The sequence below is a fragment of the Vipera ursinii genome (assembly GCF_947247035.1).
Source record: "Vipera ursinii genome assembly, chromosome: 1".
Classification (NCBI taxonomy): domain Eukaryota; kingdom Metazoa; phylum Chordata; class Lepidosauria; order Squamata; family Viperidae; genus Vipera; species Vipera ursinii.
The window spans coordinates 109328865-109351325 of record NC_139512.1 but is presented as its reverse complement, the minus strand read 5'-3'; the positions used below and the strand labels follow the sequence as shown (position 1 = coordinate 109351325).

General features: G+C 40.1%; 1 protein-coding gene across 2 annotated transcripts in view; it reads left to right on the top strand.

Annotated features, from left to right (window-relative positions):
• Positions 1-22461, top strand: part of EPS8L2 (EPS8 signaling adaptor L2) — a 93591-nt gene that overhangs the window by 2515 nt on the left and 68615 nt on the right. Inside the window, exon 2 of one of the 2 annotated variants that reach the window (XM_083350651.1) lies at positions 14568-14622. The exons of the other annotated variant lie outside the window; for it this stretch is intronic. The gene's annotated coding sequence lies outside the window, so the exon portion shown is untranslated. The remainder of the gene's footprint in view (positions 1-14567; positions 14623-22461) is intronic. 2 annotated transcript variants of the gene reach the window in all.

Here is a 22461-nt window from a genome sequence, read left to right as displayed (position 1 = left end):
GATACATTTAAATTTTATACAGAATGCGATAATATATGAAGTTACATAACATTTAATAGTACGGTACCTAAAATTAGAAAAAAATACATCCATGTAGCAGAAACTTGGCCTGTTAAGGTCCAGCAGAGATAGGAATTGAACAACATTTTCTACAGGCAGTACCTCTATAGGAAATAAATATTTAGGCAGGCAGGCAGACAATAAACAGAGATTTGTTCATAGCCTAACAAAATAATAAATTATTTTTAAAAAGCAATAAGTACTAATAAATCACAAATACTGATTAATATTTCAAATAATTATTCATGGATATTTATAAAGGTGAGCTCTTATTCAGTTTTGTTTTACAGTTTTGATATCTATATAATTTTTTTGAAATGGCATTACTACTTCAATGCTATGACTCTGAGTTGCAGTTTTAAGAAAACTTCAAGTACATTTGTGGTTTATGACAGCAACATATTAAAATACTTCTGGAGAATGGAATTTCAGTGAATTCATATGGAATGAGTAATGCCACTGCCTGTCTGTTGTTATATACTTGCCAATCTGTTCTGTGATATTTGCATGTTTTGATATGTCTCCATCTTGCTGCAGAAGTGGAATTATGATGTCTTGCTATGGCTTGGTATTCTTACAGTACTCCCAACAGAAGGCTCCTAGTCCATCATTCAGAGCAGTGCAAGCTTGCAATCTAGCAGTGAACTTACAGTAAACTATCAGGGATCCAACTACATTGCTGATAGTGCTTCTCAGGGCTGCTCACCAAATGAGCAGACAAAACTATGTGAGCAATATTGTTTCCTTCACTTTACCTTTCTTCCCCTTCAGTGGTCAATCCACCCATTTTTGTGATATTATATATCTGTAACTCTGATCACAACATGGAGCAACAGGCCTAAAGCTAAGCTTATTTTCAAACAGGGTTAACAATCACTATAAGTACTCTTAAATTGTCCTGAAAATGTCTGATCTATAACCACGTCAGGTCAACGAGCGTTGGTGGCCTCATTTTTTCTGACCCTGAGATAAAAAGTAGTTAGCACTGATGAAAAGATGGAAAACGTCTACTTTTCCAGGGATAAACTGCACATACTTTTACCCACACCTACAAAGAAATGGGACACATTGGTCCTTAGCACCAAGCCATAATTCTGCTCTTTTGATTTTGGAGAGCTGTGTGAATCTTGCCAACAGTGGCTTATTCAGTAATAAATAATTCCCCACCACCACCACTTCTTTGGTGGATATTCTGCAATAAGAAGAAAGGCAGAAAAAGTGATGAAAAAAGAAAACACTAGCACTAACTAAAATCGACATATATATTATGTCTAGTGCCTGGACATTATTGTAAAACAGACATGTCAAACACAAGGCCCGGGGGCCGGATGCGGCCCATGAAGTGGTTTCATGTGGCCCGCGAAGCCATCCTGGAAACAGTGAGGGAACGGCCCCCACTGCCTTGGCCCTGGCCCAGAGACCCTCCTTCTGCCAGAGACCCTCAGATCTGTCCCACTCCTGCCCAGGCCCCCATAGGCACCCTTGATGCGAAGGATGTAGAGCTGGCCACGCCCACCCAGTAGGCCATACGCACTCTAGCCATGCCCACCCATTAGGCCATGCCCACCCTGGCCACACCCACCCGGCCCCCTGAGGGCAACCGCAATGCTGATGCGGCCCTCAGTGAAATTGAGTTTGACACCCCTGTTGTAAAACAATAAGCACCCTTTGGACTCCTTTCAGATACTGTTCAAATCATAACCAGCACAGAATAGGATAGTGGTTGCAGGTTTGAAACAAGATTTAAATGGACCGGAAATGATATAATAAGAAGATGGATAGTTTGCTGGCCCTTCTCCTTGCCCCCTTTGTAGCATATGTAATTTATATTTACGGCTGTAAAACTTGATTGGGTATCACCAGTGCCGGCTGCTTTATTGGTGCCCTGAGATATTTGCCCAGAGACAAGCACAATAAACACAATTGTGGCAAAGCTATAGAACCAATAGCAACTGGTGCTATCTTATCACTGGGTTTGCAGTGTTTATTTGAAATGCATCAGGGCTTCAGACTTTATCCGAGTTATTATTATTAGGTTGAAAAAGGAATGTTGTTCCTACAACAGAAACAAATACAGTAGAATCATGTTATGAACAGCTCTCTTACTACCACAAGCCATAACATGTATAAGACTTCTGGGGCGTCCAGCAGCTTCTCTTCTGGAGAACATTTGCCAAACCAGAAAAACTTGTCAGAGCCCAAACAGAGGAAAGCAGTTCTACTGAGCATTTGAGGTTGTCAATATTTTCTGTCCAAGTTGGATAGGTTTCTGATATATACTTTAGTTTGCAGTGTAAGCCACAGTTGGCTGGTCTCACATGTGCTAAACCACAATCCTGGTTTACAACCCATAATAGTTGAGTTTATGCAAATCAAGCCCAAGTCAAGCAAATCATATTTTGGTTTAGTGTATATTTGTGAACTTGGTCTGGTCTGGTTCAATTAAACTAAGCCTGTTCTGAACCAGCCCTCTTCTGGCCTTATAGTAAGGCAAACCCCTATTCAGAAAGAAGAGACTGGAGAGCGTCCAAGGCTAAAAGGCATCTGCCAAGATTTAATTACGCAGTTAACAAAAACACTAGAGCTTGTCTTCTCAAGCGGAAAAGTTGCTTTCAGCAACCAGCCCCTCCCCAAACACTCCTTTTATAGAGAGCTCAGGGCGTGGTCTCCCTGTGCCTCCTCCCGAGGAGTCCCACAGCCTTTCTTTGTTTGTTCCTGCTCGACTGCCTCCTGCGTCGGGCGTCCTTAAACAGGGCCAGCTGTGGGTCATCTTCCTCCGCACTCTCGGGCTCACGCAGCTGAGAAGAGGTCCCCGGCTGAGGACTCTGCAAAGCCTCCAAACCATCATCAGCCGGTTCGTTTCCCTCCTCCCCCTCATCTGAGTCATCCGATACATCGGACCCGGCTGTCGGACCCACAGGCTGGCCCTGAGTCACAACAAAGCCCAGTGGCTTTTACAAAGAGTAAAATTGCTCCAATTAAATCAAGGGTGTCAAAGTGCCGCCCCCTGGGCCGGACGCATCAGGCAGAAGCCACGCCCACCCCATTGCCGGCAATGGCAAAACAGTGCCGATACATTGCGCAATGGCACATGACGTTGCGAGTGTGACATGTCTGAATTAAATTGTTCATGAGAAACCTGGAAACCAAAAGAAATAAAAGGATTGAGGTAGATGGGGAGTAGCACACGGTGAAAAGAAAAAGTAGGAAGGGAAGTATATTCTTTGAACTTTCAGCTTCTGATTCTGTTCAGTCTCACGGCTACATGAGCAATGAAGCCAAACGTTTGGATTTCAGTGAACTTGTCCCTTTGTTTTGACAATCTGACCATCATTTGCTGAATTTCCTGGTCTGGAGCTATAGAGAAGGATTTGTGGACTGTGTCTCTGCCTTCCCATCAGTTTTTAACTCCTAACAATTGCCTGAGTTAGTCCCTACAGTTCTTGACAAGCCTTTTTTGGAAGTGGTTTACCATTGCCCCTGGGCTGAGAAAGAGTGACAGGCCCAATGCCACTCAACTGGCTTCATAACCAAATTAGGACAAGAACTCATGGTCTTCTGATTTCTACACTGTTGCCGTAACCACCACACCAAACTGGTTCTCATATAGAAGTTAGGGATCTAAATTTGTACCAAAAGAAGATAATATTTGTAGCTCAAAGTTGAACGTGGGGGGCGTTAGTGCTCTCAGAATTGTCTCTGAGACAAACTAAATTTTGATAATTCTGCCAAACATGAGTCTGGTTCTAAAAGATTGCATGGGTTTTTTACATTGTCCCCAATGGGAAGCTGCAATTGGAAGCAGTAAACAAAGACCATGTATTTGCAGGAATTCCTATCTTTGGACTTGAGCTTTAACCTATTGCAGGGCTGCATTTGGTAGATATCAATGCTTGAGCTCTGTGTCATGAAAATTTTGATAATAGCTTTCTATATATTAAATCTCCATTATTGGCCTGTTCAGGAGAAGACATGGTCAATTGGCAAATTTATCTTATTCAGGGTGGAATTCTTCCTTGCTGGGTGAATAAAAGGAGTGGATTGGCCAAGCCAGATCATTAAAATAACATTCATAGTTTAGAAAGAAGACAAGGCAAGCCAATGGATCAGAGACATACTGCCCAAGTCAGCCTTCTCTGGTCTAACAGTTTCTCTAGTTAAATAGAGATGAGTGACAAGGTGCATTGTGAGTGACAGGCTTCAGACAGGTTAGTTGATTAATAGCTATTGAGAAAGTAGAATAACTGTACTTCTTTCTTGGCTGGATCATTAGATATTCCTGTGCTGCAGGGACAACAGAGCCCCTATCAAAACTTAAGTTCTGATCCAATTTTTAAGGCAATAAACTTGCAAAGAATAATAAAGTCTTCAAAGACTGGGAAAGCAATAATTATGGGTTTGGTGTTGATCATACAAGTCCTAATAATATTAGACTAGCATCAAATCCTATACTTGAAATTGAACAAAAAGAAAGCTATAGTAACTCAGTTTGAAATGTTTTTCAGTGTCTGGAGCTTCTCAAACCCTTATCAAGTCCTAACCCTAATGCATTTTATTTGATGGGCTTAGTAACTGTGAGAAACCTGTAATTGTGGCATGTAAACCATGGTTTACGGCTTATTGTTTTATACAAGGCAGGTCACTCTGATCACAACAAGCTCTTTTATTCTGTTGCAGGCCTTTTTTCTTACTGTGTGAAGCTGTTACAGATAAATATTCAAAAATGAACACTCCCCTCAGAGTGAGGACGGTTGAGCAATGGCAGGGGTGGGTAATTAATTTTCACAAGGGGCCACATAATAAACGGACTGTTCTGGAGGGCCTGACCAATTGTCTGAACATAATTCTACTCAATATTAATTTTATCACTCTATAAAAAGCATTGTATGGTTTTGATTAGCTGCTACTGATAAGAATACATGCTACCTCTTATTTACATTGGTTTCTAATTTCTGATTGACCCCACGCAGGCCAGACAGGGACAGCCAAAGAGCTGGATGTGGCCTAGGTGGCTGTAAAATGCCCAGGCATTCAGTCAGAGCTGATAGGAGTTGTAGTTAAGTCAACTGGAAGGTACCAGGGTGGGGAAGACTGCCCCTTGAGCTCATATTCACATTTACTCAAGTTCTGTGCAGGATGGCAAGATGATAGCCTGACTTTGAGATCAAAGGCCACCTATTGGCATAACTGGAGAGTTCTTGATAGCTGAGGTCAGTTGCCAGGGCGACAAGAGAAGGCAAGCCTCCTAAATTTTTATAGCATGTGACACACAGCCTATACAAAGATCAATCAGCCGAACAGGAAAAGCTGGTTGTCTGCACTAAGTCCTTGTCCTGTGTAAAGAATGAATCACAGAGATGACTGAAGGATATTTTGAAGATGTTAAGAATGCAATTCACACAAAGGACCTACCTATACAGGAGTTGTCATGCAGAAATTGGAACTTGTTGGTTTTGTAATGCAAGCATATCTTGCTTTATGTCAGATAGAAGTTTTAAGCAAGGAATACTGTAATTCTTGCAATCTCTGTGTTTTGTTGGCTTACTGAGATTAATTGTTACTTCCATTGCCATTTACAGTATGTAAACATAAAGGCTATTGGCACTGTGTATCAAAACTCTGGTTGAAGATAGTGAAAAAGAAATGATCAAGAGTATCACTCATTAACTTAGTGGATTCTTGTGCCTTGGGGATCTGTCTTGTGGACATAGAGTGGAGTGCTTGTGTCATGCCAAGGGCTCCGTGCCCAAAATGAGTGGGCTCATTTGCACTAAGGTAAATTAATTACAATGAATCATGTTACTACAAGCCTGAATTATGTAATTTCCTGGCAGCTTTCTACCTAGCATAATTATCACAAGGGAAGCCTTTTGGATAAGAAAAGTCATGAAATTTACACTCTAATTATGCATAGCGATCTATGTATTATTCAAGCATAGAAGATAGAACATCCCAAATGTTTTGCTTCCAAACAGATTTTTATAGTGCACTCCTCTATTTAAAGAAATTTCATTAATTGGAGTCATATATTGCATTAAAGTCATGAATTAAGTATTACTGAATAAACCCATAGTGTATAGATAGTATAATATGTTAAGGCATAAATTGTAACAGTTAAGTCATGGTGCCGAGTTTCTACAACCTGCTAATAACTCATAATTAAACATATTGCAACATTGTATAATGTTTATGTCTAGTCATAAAATTCAGTGTTGTTTCGATCAGTTTTATGGTTAGGCAAGTATGTGAGCCTAAACATAATGGCATATGCCACAAACCGTATCTAGAGAAAACCCTGATTTATTCTGGATTTAAACATGAAGCTATGACTGTTTGTCAATTTTTTGGATTTTTCTTGAACACATACCTGCCAGACACAATATGATGACACTCTACTGTTGAGAAAATCAGAAAAGGAAAACCTTGTGCACTTCACATTGTCACATCGGACTGGGTTGTATAAATTTGGATGAATTTAGAAAACTGAATGGTGCATATTTCTTTAAAAAAGCTATCATCTGTTCTCTGCTGCCACCAAAATTAATGATGTATGTCACACATTCTTCCAAATGATAGTTTTCTTGCATTTTTGGAGTCTGCCTTGGTCACTCCACCCATCCTGTAATTATTTATGCTCAGTCTCAGAACTCTTCTTATGCTGCTTTGACTCAGGCAGCCATAAAGGTTTCCTATGAGCTGATGCAATTAGGTATTGCTAGCTAAAACTTCAGCAGTCTCAGCTTGACTCTGGGAAGTTAAAAATCAAATAATTTCTCCCATGATTTTCCTCAAAAGTGGAAGTCTGGAGTTACAGCAGATTTTGTCTTAGTAATTGTGGATAAAAGGTAAAGGTAAAGGTTCCCTCGCACATGCGTGCTAGTCGTTTCCGACTCTAGGGGCCGGTGCTCATCTCCGTTTCAAAGCCGAAGAGCCAGCGCTTGTCCGAGGAAGTCTCCATGGTCATGTGGGCGGCATGACTGAACGCCAAAGGCGCATGGAACACTGTTACCTTCCCACCGTAGTGGTCCCTATTTTTCTACTTGCATTTTTACGTGCTTTCGAACTGCTAGGTTGGCAGAAGCTGGGACGAGTAACAGGCGCTCACTCTGTTACACAGCACTCAGGATTCGACCCGCCAAACTGCTGACCTTCTGATCGACAAGCTCAGCGTCCTAACCCACTCAGCCACCGCCTCCCTAAGAGTGGTAGTACATATATAAAATGAAGCATTTGTGAGTTGAATGAGATGTTAGAATAGCAATAGCAGTAACAATTAGACTTCATAGTGCTTTACAGCCCTCTTTAAGTGGTTTATAGAGTCAGCATATTGCCCCCCCAACAATCTGAGTCTCATTTTACCGACCTCAGAAAGATGGAAGGCTGAGTCAACCTTGAGCTAGTGAGGATTGAAGAGGTAAAGCAGCTAACGAAGATGTACAGTAGGTCAGTTCCATTCCAAAAAACTAAATGGCTGGAATTTTTTATTCTCACAATCTCTAAATGTGTTGCATTACCACTAAATGTACTCTTATCACTACTTACACAGAAGCTGAACTGATCTGTCTAGAAACAAATATCTCATTTGTTGAGATTCCATTAAACATTCACTTTTAACCTTTGGAATTGGTTAAATTCCATTTGTTAAAGTTCCATTTCAAACATGTGCTGATTCAAATGTATCAAAGTAGCAGAGTATGAAAGAAAAGGAGGACAAGAGACATACTGTATATCTGTTCAAGATTGCCTAAGTTCACCTTTCCACCCCTTTTCCCACCCAGACTCCTGCAGATGTGAAATTAACCACTCCTATGATGCTCTCCAACACATTTAGTGTTTGGGGGGAAAGCTGTGGGGGGAGGGGTTTTGTAGACCCTGGGACTTGTTTTTATGCCTCAAGTTGAATCAGGGTTAGATGGACCTCGAGGACAGCAATTCACAAATTCTGTTCCTGAAGTGCAAAATGCTACATGTCTGCAGAATTGATCATAATCCTTCTGGTATCCGTTATGAACGCATTTTTCTCTATAGAGTTAATTATAAAATATGGCCTTTTATATAATAACACTGAATCATTTGTTTTTACGGTACATGCATGCTTTGACTAATATATTTAGGAGAGGACAGTTGTCTTTCCCTATTCTATTTCTTTCGTGTATTTCTGATCTGAAATGATTCTTATCCCTTGGGCAAACAGTACTTCATATTGACTACAATGTTGTAGGCCTTCTCCCAGGTAGGTAGAGATTGGAATATAGGATTGCAGTCAGAATTTACCGTAATGAAGCCCATGAGAAAGTGGCCTTTGTACAGGATTAAGCATCACATCCAGAGAGAGTGAGAATGGGATGTACCAGACATACTTCCCTTCTTGCTCATCATCTTAATATAAGGGCCACACTGATCAAAAACAAAGGATTAGGGTGTTTGTGATGATCGGTTTGGCTGGCATTAGCCAAATTGACGCTTGCTATGCAAAAATATGTAAAGACTGAAAAATCAAACGTTGCCAGTTTTCTGCAGTAATTAGACAAGATTAATTTTAGGAGCATTATTCATGGAAATTCAATAGAGCAAACACATCTTAAGGGAAATGCCTTCTAGATTTATACAATGCTTACCTGTGAAATCAAATCAGAATATTATTATCATTTCATTGCCTATGACAGACATGTCAAACACAAGGCCCGGGGGCCGGATGCGGCCCATGAAGTGGTTTCATGTGGCCCGCGAAGCCATCCTGGAAACAGTGAGGGAACGGCCCCCACTGCCTTGGCCCTGGCCCAGAGACCCTCCTTCTGCCAGAGACCCTCAGATCTGTCCCACTCCTGCCCAGGCCCCCATAGGCACCCTTGATGCGAAGGATGTAGAGTTGGCCACGCCCACCCAGTAGGCCATACGCACTCTAGCCATGCCCACCCATTAGGCCACGCCCACCCTGGCCACACCCACCCGGCCCCCTGAGGGCAACCGCAATGCTGATGCGGCCCTCAGTGAAATTGAGTTTGACACCCCTGGCCTATGAAATAAGTTCTAGTGTTCAGTTTGGAGATGAAGGCACTTTTCACCGACTGCTAAGTAGAAATCACATAACATACCTGGCAAATAATCATTAGCATTTTTCTCTTGCTCTTGATGCCAAGCTCAATAATCTGTAGAAACTAAGAAGCATGGTAACTAGTTCATTGTTCTCCCATTTAGTACTCTAAAAGTTTGGGGGTGCTAGCTGTCAAGAGATTTTCTGAAAAAGGTAAGCAACTGTTAGTATTTCAGGGACAGCTCGTCAAAAATTCCAGAGCTATATTTATCCCTGAAGTTACTAATTAGACTAGTTTGGAAGTCAAAAATACATCCTGAAAGTGGCAAACCACGTTCGTATTGTTACTAAAAAGATTACTTGGAAGGAATCTGTATATTCGTGAGGATGATCTGTATATTCATTTGATGCGACCGTTTGTTATATGAATGATTTACATTTATATTTTCCTTGTAATTCTGTCTGCTATTCAAAAACAAGCAGTCTGATAACACAGCTGGGTCCTATAACAATGTTCTGAAGAATGATGGTCATGCTTAGTGATACCTATATTTTCCCCTAGTGGGAACTGCAATTGTCCTATGAATAGAATTTTAATTGTAATTGCCCTGGGAATACAATTATTTTCACTTCGTGTTCTCAACATCAGAAGAGGGAGACCAAGCCACATTTGCTTCTTAATTAAAAACTTTAGTTCAAGGATGAGAAAGCTATGATCTGCCAGTACAGACCCAGATGACATTGAATTTCAGTTCTCAGGAGTCCTCTCCATAGGCTGTGCCGACTGGACCTGTTGAAATCCATAATTCCACAGGATTCCAGTTTTCCAACTGAAGCAGGTTGTGAAGAAATTAAATGTGATAAAAATAATTGTTGAAGTAACATCATAAAGAGAATAGTTGAGAAATGCATCTGCAAATTCTGCAAGGCTGTTACCGTGTGTATCTCTGGCTTCACCATCTCGTTTGCACAGTGTTGTTCCTATTCAGAATTTGGGGCAGATTGTAATATTGAGCTCTTATTGAGCAGATCATAATATTGAGCTCTTATCAAGCAGTAGCTGTTAAAACCTAACAAGTGACAACCTTGCTGTAGGGGATTAGCTTGGCACATATAGGAGGAATCTAGTTTGTTGGCTCATGATATACAATTTCACAAAACCCAAACAAACTGCCTAAAGGCTTCTGCATTCTGATGTTTTAACTTGTGACATTATGGTAGTCCAGAGGTGATCCTGCTGTGCAATCCAAGTCTCCACCCATGGATTGTTTTTACTTGGCCAGGACATCTGGTTATCATTATGTAACTACAGTGAAATTCAATTCCCACCAGTTGAAATTGAAAGACTAGAACAGGCATGTCAAACTAGCGACGTCACATGACGTATCGGAGCTTTTTCCCCATTGCCGGCAATGGGGTGGGCAGAGTTTTGTCGTGATGCGTCCAGCCCATGGGCTGGCAGTTTGACACCCCTAGCCTAGAGATTCAGGGCAATTAAATATTTGTTTGACTTAAGGACAGAATTTGTAAGTATTGCTGCTTAATGTTTGGTGTCTTACATTCCATTTTAATTGTTATTGTGAAGATAATAAGTAAAATATTTTGATAACTTCTAAAATATGTAACTTTTAGTTTTTAGGATTTTAAAATATAAGAAATTGAATGTCTTTTTAAATTGTATTTTCACATCTCATCTCCCAAAAGCACCCACTCTCTTTAGAGTTCGGAAGACTAACTTGTTTATTTTGGCATTAAACCCAAACCTGAACCCATGTTCCTGAAATTCAGATCTTCAGGTACTGTGTAATAGAAAACCAATTATAGGAGAGGACCAGGCTGAACCTGAGGGAGAGTATAAATGCATATGGAGTCTGGAGTACCTACACTCTCAAGATACCAAAGCCAGCCCCACTTGAAGTCTGTTGACTTTTACCTACCATCAATTTGCCTTGACCATCAGTAAATCAGATTTTTGTGTATAGGTTGAATAGAATAAACTCACAGTGCTTTCTGAATTGTATCCTGTCTCTTGGTTTCTGGCGCGTCACACTGATGGGTGTGTCTATCTAGCCACCAGATGTTAACTTAGAAACAGACTTCACCTTTTATATACCAAGCTAAAAGCATTGGACCACCTAGTTCCGTTCTGCTGGTTTTGATTGGCAACTGCTCTTTAGGCAAATGTTTTGTCAGTATTACCTGGAGAGGTCAGAGATTAAAATTAGGATCCTCTGTAAAGAACTGTGGCATAGAGCACCTGATGCGGTTGAGTTCCCTGATAAGGCAAAGGTATGGTCTAGAGCAGGGATGTCAAACTGCCAGCCTGCGGGCCGGTTTTATCATGCGGAGGCTGCACCCATCCCAGCTCTGACAATGCGGGAAAAAAATCATGACATGTCATGTGAGACAGCGAGTTTGACAACCGTGGTCTAGAGCACAGTTGGGGAACTATGGCCCTTTTATGATTTGTGGACTTCAACTCCCAGAATTCCTGAGTCAGCCATGTTGAAGTCCACAAGTCATAAATGGACCATTGTTCCCCATCTATGAATGCAGTGGCTCGCCATCTTTCTTTTCCTGTGGGAATGTCTTATAAATACAATTCCTTTTGCTGAATCTCCCCGCCAAGGGGAACCACATCACATTTAATAATGTTTTCTCTCTTTGCAGACACTTTAGTCCTGTGAAAAAAAATGTTCTTAAATTTAGGGAGAAAATGTAAACAAAAGAATAATGAACGACTCTGCTTCCTTTCTCTCTCCATCAGTGGCTTGAAAATCCTCCATAAACTGAATGTCTATGAAAGGGACATTAATATTATAATTGTTAATTGGATATTAAATACACAGCTATTAGTATAAATATAAATAACTAATGCTTACATCTTTGAGCCATTAGTGTAATAAAATTAGGCTTTGCCAGATTATGTAATGTGCAACGGCTTTCTTTTGAAAGAGGGAGGCCAGCATTGTAAAAGAAAAAGTGCAGCTTTCAAACTGATTTTAGTTTCCTAAAATCTCTGTATGCCCTGCATAAGCAGCAGACTAGTTTACAAAAAATAAAATTTATGACTGGCTGCAGGGCTTCATGTTAAAGACTATTCAGCCTGATGGAAAAATAAAAAAAATAAACATAAACTGAAGGCCTAGCAAGCAAGGAGTGAGGATGGAGAAGAAACGGAAGAGAATATTATTTTCCGAGGCGTAAACTACAGTAACAAGCTTGTCTTTGAGAATGTTTGCACTTGCCTTTGAGGATATGTATGTTAGCGTCTTTATTCTAATTTGATGGACACTAGATACTGGGAAAAAGGTCTGGTAAAAAGATGGCTACGGATTTTTGCTTGCTTGCTTTTGCTATGGATAAGTTGTTTCTCCTGAACTTATGTGCTTCTTTGAGCACCACCAGCTTGCCTTCTGGGAGATGGGCATTTTTAACATATAGTGACGTTTTGGGGCTTAGACCAGGGCTTTTCAACCTTTTCACCCATTGTAACACTTTTAGGATATGGCAACATCCAAGTACCACCAGTCGCCTAGCAAGGTGTCAAAAACTTGATGACCCAAAAAAAAAAAGGAAAAAAGTGATAAAGTACAGGTAGTCCTCGACTTACAACAGTTCGCTTAGTGACTGTTCGAAGTTACAGTGGCACTGAAAAAAGTGCCCCCCAAGCTACAGCCAAGCAGGACTGTGGTTTTTATTCCCCCTGTCTGCTGGGTGGTTGCAGCAGGTTTTGGTCACTTCACATGACCCTGGGACACTGTGACCGTCATAAATATGAATCAGTTGCCAAACATCTGAATGTAAATCACAAGACCCTGGAGATGCTGCAACATTCCAGCTGATCGGCGCTTCTTCTGGGCTCAACAGAAGCACCAGGATCAGCGCCGAGCTCCAGCTGGAGCCTGGCGCTGATCCTGGCGCTTCCACTGAGCCCTGACAGCCCTGATGAAGCGCTGATCCTGGCGCTTTCTCTGAGCCCTGACAGCCCTGCAGCTCCAGCCATCTCTCGCTCAGGCTTGTGCGGTGCTGCCACCGGTTCAGCTCATTCCCCTCCCCTGCTACCACTTTTCTAGGATGGTCGCGTCCCACCTGCCAGGTGCCAATGTACCACAGGTGGTACCCATACCACTGGTTGAAAAGCCCTGGCTTAGACTGCCATCTCTTGTGTCTATGTTTTCGAGTTTGTCTTCTGTGGAATGAGTAGAATATTGCAGATTCAGAAGATGTTCCTATGTTTTGCATCACAGACCTATCCCCCGCCTGTACTTAGTTTTGAGTAGGGTTTTTTCTTGTTGTTTTAGTGTTACCAGTTTATCTATGGGAAATGAATATATCACGATTGGCCCTTGATAGTGAATTCCTGATCCTGGGCAACTATTCAGTGAGACCAACCAGAAATTCTCACAATACCGAATGTTTTTATCAACCCAAATGAGCGGAAGGAATTCCTCACATGTTCTTCATTATAATTGACTTAGTTAAATCTGACTAATTTATTTATTTATTTTATTTTAATTCCATTTATATCCCGCCCTTCTCCGAAGACTCAGGGCGGGTTACAAGCTTAGCAGTAGCCTTCATTCTATGTATATGCCTACTTATTAGGGCTTTCACACACACACCCCAAGCGGCATTATTACAAAGTCAGCTTAATTGCCCCCAACAATCTGGGTCCTCATTTTACCTACCTCGGAAGGATGGAAGGCTGAGTCAACCTTGAGCCTGGTGGGATGCGAACCTGCAATAATTGCAGTCAGCTGGTGTTACTTAAGGAGGCATTAGCCCACTGCTCCACCAAGGCTCATGTCTTTGATGAAAGGTAAAATATTTGTTAGGAACAGATAATAACATGGCTCCTAGTTTTTGCGTGATTTCCACAAACAGTTTTCATTTTAACAGGGGCAGTTTACCTTACAGAAGGGATCTTAAGGAGAAAAGAAAGATCTCTTTGTAGATGAAAAAGTCCTTACAGGAATACACGCTGCTTCTGTTTCTGGATTAAAAAAATATGATTCAACTTAATGAGAGGAACGAATCTTTTTTCTAGACGCTTGACCTTTGAGAAGTATGCTGTGGACTGTACCTCATAAATGAAACTTGATTCGATTTACATTAAATGAAACTGAAATATAATTGTAATATATGTGTGATTATACATAATTATGCTTGTCATTTATTTAATACTTTGCTGACAGATTAAAAATTATATATTTTTAAAGGTTCAACAAGGTTCCGCGGGACAATCCTACATTTCTGAAGGATATCGATGGCCTTGATTATAGCAAAAAAAAAAAAGAGAGAGAGAGAGAGAGGCAGTTTTCTACTTTTTCACTCTTGCAAATTTGGCAGTGTTTATTTATATTTAGGCTACTAGACACACATAAGTTCATTGTTTCCCACACAATCTCTGTCTCTTCAGTTTAAAAGACCGGAAATTTACACACCATGCCATTTTTCTTTTCTTTTCCAGGAGCTGCACAGTACCACCAAAGGCTGTGGGTGGGGAAGCAAGGAAGTGAGGCTAGGTACAACTACACCCTTCTTTAAAAAAAAACAATGTTTAATAGTCATTAGATGTTTCTGTGACTTCTCTGGGTGGGTTATTCCAGCCTGACTGCATGTTTCATATATTTTTTTAAAAAAGACTTCCCAGGCCTCACTCTTCCTTTGCATGAGCTCCTAGGTTTTTCTCTGGTTATGGCTTAGAACAAGGGTTATCATATTTCTGTTTTGCTTTGGCAAGTGATATGTGAATGTTTTGTGCTTCCTTTTTTAAAGAGTGTCCATTAAAATGCATGAAGAAGAGGAAAACCTCTGGGGGCAAAAGATTTAAAAAGCTCAGCCTGATTTTGAAAAATCCTTCTTCAAATGACCAGACTAGGAATGTGGGTTGTGTAACAGTAGCTTTCCCTAACATGGATATCCTCAAAGGTGTAGACTTCACTTCCTGGAGTTTCCCAGTCAATGTGGCTTTTGCAAAGAATTGTGGACATACTTTCTTCATATTAGGAAAGAATGGGTAAAGCTATACTTAGCCTAGTTTGGCACTGAGTGTATATTATTATTAAACTGAAAGATTTCATTTTGCTGGTTGCATTACCATATAATATGACGTCTCTCTTTAAATATACTTTGAACATATATTGATTTCCAAAATGCTGTAGTTTAAAATATTTTTCTATTGCACATGAAAATTTTCCTCTACTTTTTACTTTTTGATTAAATTCCCTTTTTCAGGTTATTTTATGAAAAAAAAGGAAGGAAAAAAGCATTGCCTCATAAACATGTATCTTACGAATTTTAGATGTACTGAACTGTATGTCAAATATTTTTTCCCATTGCTTGTTGATAACCTGGTTTGCATGTCCCAATAAATCATTGTTTTTAATCGTAGTTTGCTGAATAAAGCATAGTTGGGAAGGTCCCTGCATCACACTGTGCCACAAATAATGTTTTATGCTGTATGGTAAGAACATTATCACTTTTGGCGTACAGCTGTTAGGATGGCACAGAAGGTACTCTTGAGGCTGATAGAAGTTGTACACCTTTGCATTAATTTCTGTTGTGGAAATGAAAACTTGTGATAAACAGAGCTATTTTTTGCTGGAAAGACCAGGAGATCATTTTGTGTCCAATATCTAAAATAAATGTCTACTTTCGGGACAAAAGCAATAAATATTCTATTTAACAGTTTTGGAACTTTTTAAAAAAATGTGTAGCAAATTCAACTTTAAAGCAGATTTACAGCAATAAAAGCTTTTCCACTGAGAAGCCTGCTATACTCTAATTTTATGCCACTGTGGTATCAGTTGTCTCAATTAATGTAACTAAGCCATTTTTTTAAAAAGAAAGATGTACTTTGAAACAAGTAAAATTCAGGGGCTTTGCATTCAGGAGACAGGAAGATGACACAGTGATAAAAGTCTGGTGCTCCAAGCATTGTTGGAGTTTCTTCAATAAATCTGGAAGAGACTACCGAGCAATCTTGTAAAAACTTTTTTTAAAAAGTGTGATTTGCTATTATGGTTTCAACTATTATGACAGAAATTTGATGCTGCATTATGAATTGCTCAGACCAATCTTCATCCAGGATCTACACAACAATTTCTATCGCCCTCAGTCAGCAGATCCACATTGCCCAGAGATGTTAAGCACTGTACTGTAAGTTCAAATCAAATCATTTGGAAGATACCAGCTTGGGAAATAATGTTGCAGGTGAACCCCCTCCCCTCCATTAATTTGTACAGGTAGAAGAAAGCTAAGAAAGGAGAAATTGGCTAGTGATGAAAGAGAGTGTGTGAACAGAATAAAAGCAAGTTGTATCTTTTGCTCTGGAGTCGGGACAAATCTTGTTACCCTTCCCTTTTCTTCCCTAACTTAGAACCCACTTCCAGGCAAATGGTTTTGCAAATGATCAATCACAATTTTACAACAGTCTAGAGAAAAAAGCCCTCCAAAAGAGAAGATTCCAAGGGCTTTTATGTGATTGTTTTCCTGACAATGCTGTTTGATAAAGCAAAATAGACTATTATTTTTTTGTATTTCCTCTGAAAAAGCAGTTTGTCAAAATATAATTATATTTCAAACAGCAAACTATTGTGACTTTTTGCCAGATCATCATTAAAAATCTGTCAGAAAATGTCAGTTGAAAAGGGGTTGTAGCTTTCCCATTACAGTATACGGTGCACAGTATACAATATACATTTCCTGGTCCTAGAAACAAAATATTTTCCTGGAAGGAAAAATACCCTACAATTTCACATGCTATGTGAAATTGCTATACTCCTTGTAGAGTAACTATACTCTCTGATAGAAGTTTGACATGTAATTTGGGAAATTAGTGATGACAGTCAAAAAAATGAATGCCTTTATGACTACAAGGAAACACATACAACTTTTCATTAATATTTATAAACTTAGCAAGGATAGAGATAAAGCTACCACCAAAGGTAATATTTTCATTCACACAGCGACCAGGTTTATTTTTTTAAACAAATTAGCTAAAGTACCTACAGTATCTCAAGTAATATAACATTGTACAGCAAGGATAGCTCCTCAAATTGTTTTATGTAAATATAAAGCTTGAATAGCTTAAAATCATTCCATGAAAACTAGGAGACCAGGAATGTGCTGACTCTAGTACATTGCTTGAGTGCTCAGCAAGATGGTCATAACTCAAGAATATTTGTCTGCATTAATTTCCTTTTTAATGCATGTTTGCATCTGCAGTACAGTAAACTTCTCTTTCTTCGCTTGTGTTACACCTGCCTCTCCCCCCCCCCGCTTCCCCGAGCATCATTTTTGAGATTTCATTTGTGATACCTTCATTCTTGTTAACGAGAGGTTCACCCTTTTAATTGGTGTTTTGTCTAAATAAATGTTTTGCGTGCTTTTTTATGTGGAGTTTCTCTGTTACTGTGAGCATTGTGGTGCCTAACTGATTGCTACAGAATTAGCCTTGGAATCCAAGGTGTATCCTTAGAGAGGGTCTCTCAGCCTTAGCAGGGCTAGGATATGTGAACTTCAACTTCCAGAATTTCTCAGCCAGTAGGAGAAACACTGGTTTAGACTGAGGTGTGGTTGGATGAGAATTAACCAAACTTCAGAATTAGCAACATGGAATGCACCACAGTCACTCCCCAAGAACTCTTTTTCTAGTTACACAAACATGGAAAGAGGGATGGGCCTAATGATATGAAGGAATTAAATTCTATATATTCAAATTGATTTGCTGTTTTTACCAGTTGAGAAAGGGCATTTGAGGACTTTTCTTCTAGGTGAAGGACTACAGATTCTCCAGATTCTTTCTATTCTTTGCAGCTTCAAGGCAGCTTTTTCCTCCTAAATTTCTTTTAACATTTTCCTCAGAAGTACATTTAATTTTGCAATGTGTAGACATAAAGTTGAATATTCACATATAAACCATATTCACATATAAAAACAATTGGACTTACCCATATTACAGTCAGGCATAATAAATTCTGCACTGTTCTCTACAGCTAGTATTTGATTGTCTTTCTTTGTTTAAGTGAAAAAAGTTTTAATTTGCAATAGTGGCAAATACCTGTAGCTCGGGTGTAGGATGAGGGTGAAAGTTCATTCTCCAAGCTTGTGGGCTAGTTTTAGTTCTCATACCTTTTTCAAAATATCTATTATATGAAAATATTGAGGGAGTTAGAGATTCAACTATAATCATCTATTTCAAATGTGATTGCTGAGCCTGCCCAGTAGAGCAAAATATTATTAGACCTAATATGTCATATGTTTAGCCCAGTATGATGAGTTCTAATCTTTCTGTAGATCATTTGGATAAAGCTCATGGGTCACGACTGGAGAATAAAGAGAAAAAATATTAAGTGCCTTCCCACTCTTGCATCTAATTATAGTAAGAGCATGTCTTGACAACTTTTTTACTTTAGCTGAGTCCATGATGTTGGTTTCACCTCATCCTTATCCCATGAGTAGGACAAGCTTAAGTCAACTTTAGCTATTTGAGGTTTGTAGTGATATTTCCTCTAAAACTGACAGCAGTGCATAGCAGTGCTTAAAATCCAATATGTTTCACCCACTGTTCTGATGGTGGCCCAGTCAGATGGCCCATAAAGGGTAGAGCAGATTGGTTCTATTGGCACTTTAGGTTGATGTGATGGAGTGATGGCACCATCCTTCTCCTTGGATCCTGGGCCTTTTTGCCTGCTGCCATTCTTTTTTTGCCTTCTGGATGGAAAGAGCTAGGTAGAGCTGCCAGCTGTATCAGTTCTTAGCAGCATCCTTCAGTCCACCTGATAATTGAGTGGCTAAGAAAAAGGAGAGTGACGTGGTGGCTCAGTGGGTTAGGACACTAAGGTTGTCAAACAGAAGGTCGGCAGTTTGGTAGGTCGAATCCCGAGTGCCATGTAACAGAGTGAGCCCCTGTTACTCGTCCCAGCTTCTGCCAACCTAGCAGTTCGAAAACACGTAAAAATGCAAGTAGAAAAATAGGGACCACTACGGTGGGAAGGTAACAGCGTTCCGTGCGCCTTTGGCATCTAGTCATGCCGGCCACATGACCACGGAGACGTCCTCGGACAAGCGCTGGCTCTTCGGCTTTGAAACGGAGATGAGCACCGGCCCCTAGAGTCGGGAACGACTAGCACGCATGTGCGGGGGAACCTTTTCCTTTACCTAAGAAAAAGGAAACTGAAGCAGAGGAGTTGTTTTCTCCAAAGCTAGCAGCAAGCTTGCTTTTATATAGGTTTAACACTGTTCTGGAAGTATCAAGTACCTGCTATCAAGACCAGCCCTCCAGACAGCTGAGGGAACTGGTTCTTTCAGTTGATGACACCGCTTTCCAGTTTTGGCAGCTATGCTTTCCTGCTTTCATCCACACAGGGTCAAAGGAGAGGCCTGTCAGCCACCTGTTGAAACTTATCCCCTCCTCCATCATTGTCCTGACTGGTAGATCATTTCCTTCAGGCTGTGTTATTCAGAAGGTGGGAAGACACCAAAGCCAGAGGACTTCTCCAATTGCTTGGCTTATCTGCCCTGTGTATGGGAAATTGGGGCACAAAGCTTTGGCCAAAAGCCAAAATAGAGAATATAAATGGAAAATAGAGACTAGCCATTTTCTACTAAGATGGATAGATAACATTTTAATTCAGCAGTGGGGCAAGCTCTTACAAAATGATCCTGAAATTACAAATGCTTACATTCAGTGGCTCAGGCAGTACAGTGTACCAGGGGTCTCCAAGCCCTGGTCCGTGGACAGACAGTAGTCCACAACATGCCAACAACCAGGCCATGCAAACAAGCGAAGCCCCATCTGTGGGATGCAGGCAGCACACAAAACCATGCGCCCCCACCCCCATCTTGGTCTGCAGAAAAACCTTTCTCCACAGAATTAGTCCCTGGTGCCCAAAAGGTTGGGGGGGTGTTGCAGTATAGAACATTTTTTAATAAATACTTAACAGTTGTTCTGCAAGGACTTTTTCTGCATACCTATTTAATTTGCATACTTCCTGGTATTAAAATTATTCACCTACAGCAGCAAATTTCAAATTCATAGGGTTAGGAATTCTCCAAGAAATTCTGAATTTAAATTTGATTATGTGTGCAAACCCAATGAGTATCGGTGAAAATAGGATTCACTGAACAAACCTAGTATTTTTTTTAAGTAGCAGCAATAATGTATGATTAATGTTGTGATAATGGCTATCAAGAAGAAACCAAATGCGTTTTGGGTTTTTAGGTCAACTGAAGGAAAGTTTTGTTTTTCTTTTTTACTTTTTTACTCCTTTTCTTTCCCTCATTTGTAATTCTTAAATAAAATCCAGTATTCAAATCCATATTAAATTGGGTATGAGGAAAAAATATGAAATTATTTTTCTTAGCTCTCTTTGCTTTATTTTCAGCCAGACTGGGAAACATGTTTTTTTCCAAAGCCAAAAGCAATAATGAATGCTATAGCACAATTTCCGTTAGGTATTTCTTCAATAAAACCCTTTCATCCCAGAGAGTTACAGTGAGCTTTTATATGAAGATGTTTGTGTACTTTTTCTACGACAGCCTTCCAAAAAAAAACAATATTTACCAATATAAGATATTTCCTTTTTTAGACTGCTCTCCTTTATAGCGCTGAATTACCAAACTCATGAGAAGGTACAACTCTCCATTTTCTTCCTTGGAAACTAAGCCTTGCTTGCATTAATCAAAAAGTACTTCATAGTCAGTTTCTGAAAAGTGATTCCCTTCAGTGAATGAATGACTCTTTCTGTTGGTGGAAGGACCGAATGCAGGCGAATATATTCGTGTCCCAGGATAATGTTGCAGGATCCAATCTGGGTCATTCATCGGGACCACAGGTTTTGTTTCTGAGCTTTTGGATTTGTGCTGAAGTCCATCTTCAGGAAACTTCTCTCAAATTGGATCCTGCGATATGAGAGATTAGCTAAACTCAAATTTTGAGGAAGAGGGATTCAGGTAGCTTATGAAACTTGAATGGAGTTCTTACTGAGCTTCGCTTATGGGCTACAATCTTGTATTCATTTGGTGTAAGTCTGATTGAATTAAAATGCATCTGGTAGTATCTGATTACATTGCAAAAGTAATTGCCATCTACCAAATTCAGTATCTATTTTTTTTATAAACACCTGTTTTCTAGTAAACGTTATTAAAATGCAAAGCCTTACCATTGGATAGGTGTGTGTCTTGGGATGTGCTGTCAAAAATACATCCTTTTCAAATTAAATGTTTGAAAAGGAGCAATTTTCAGTTTTTGTTTGTTTGTTTGGCTTGCTGGACTGTATGAGTTTACTTTTTGCTCGACTAAACACCAACTCAGGGCAACTCCATGTGCAGAATTTCTGCTCTCCTCTCATCATCCCACGTTGGTGCTTCTTCTGGCAGATGAGTCTGTTTTCTTCTTCATCAGCTGCAGTGCAAGAGAAACATCCTGGAGCTACTTTGCAGCCAAAAACAAGGAATGCCCTGTCAAGCTGTGAGGCAGCCTGTTTTTCCCTTTGGTGAGAATTCTCACCTCACCTTATGTCTCACCTCATTGGCCCTCTCTCCTCCCCACAGCTTTCATCCCTGTGGCTGGACATGGCCCAAAATTCAGCAGAGTAAAAGCACTTTTTGTTTGGCAACTGTACTTCATAGCAATTGCTTAGGTTCTTTAGAATCACCAAGTATCCTCTTTCTTGCAACATGGAATCATGACTCATTGGACATGGATAAGGAAGCTATCTGATGCCAGTTAGTGTGTTCTCCTGTTGGTCACCTAATTGGTTTCTGCCACGTGTCAAGGTCATCAGCTATCAACTGTTTTGCAAAGAGAAACTCTGGCCATATGGAAGAGATCTTGCTGGCTTTCTGTCTTCATTTGTGAAGGACATGCTGCATCCATTCATGAATGCCATATGACTGAGCATACTGGCGAAAGAAACAAGGGAAGCCCAATTTATACTTGTTCTTTGAATTTTGTCTGATAGAATAAGTCTAATCTATTAATGATATTAAAGATATTTGGATATGTTTTAAATACATCATTAAGACGCAGCATTCTAAACCAAGTAGCAAATAACCTTACAGCATCCCACTCTTGGGAAAACAAAGAAACAAACAACAGGATTGGCATCCCTATAATTTCTTGCAGCCGATTGATGTCAGCTTTACTAGGTAAAGCAGGCAGGTAACACAGTGCAATAAGATTATTTTATTTTATTATCGTAAAGCCACATTAACAGAGTTGCAAGTCTGAAAGTACAATTCTCCCAGCATTACCTTTGCAGCCCCATAACTAAGGGAAGGTCCCTCCTGAGCTTCTTGCTCTGCCCACTATGCAGCTGTGAGCTACACTACCTCTTATATGACCGTTTCCTAGGCAG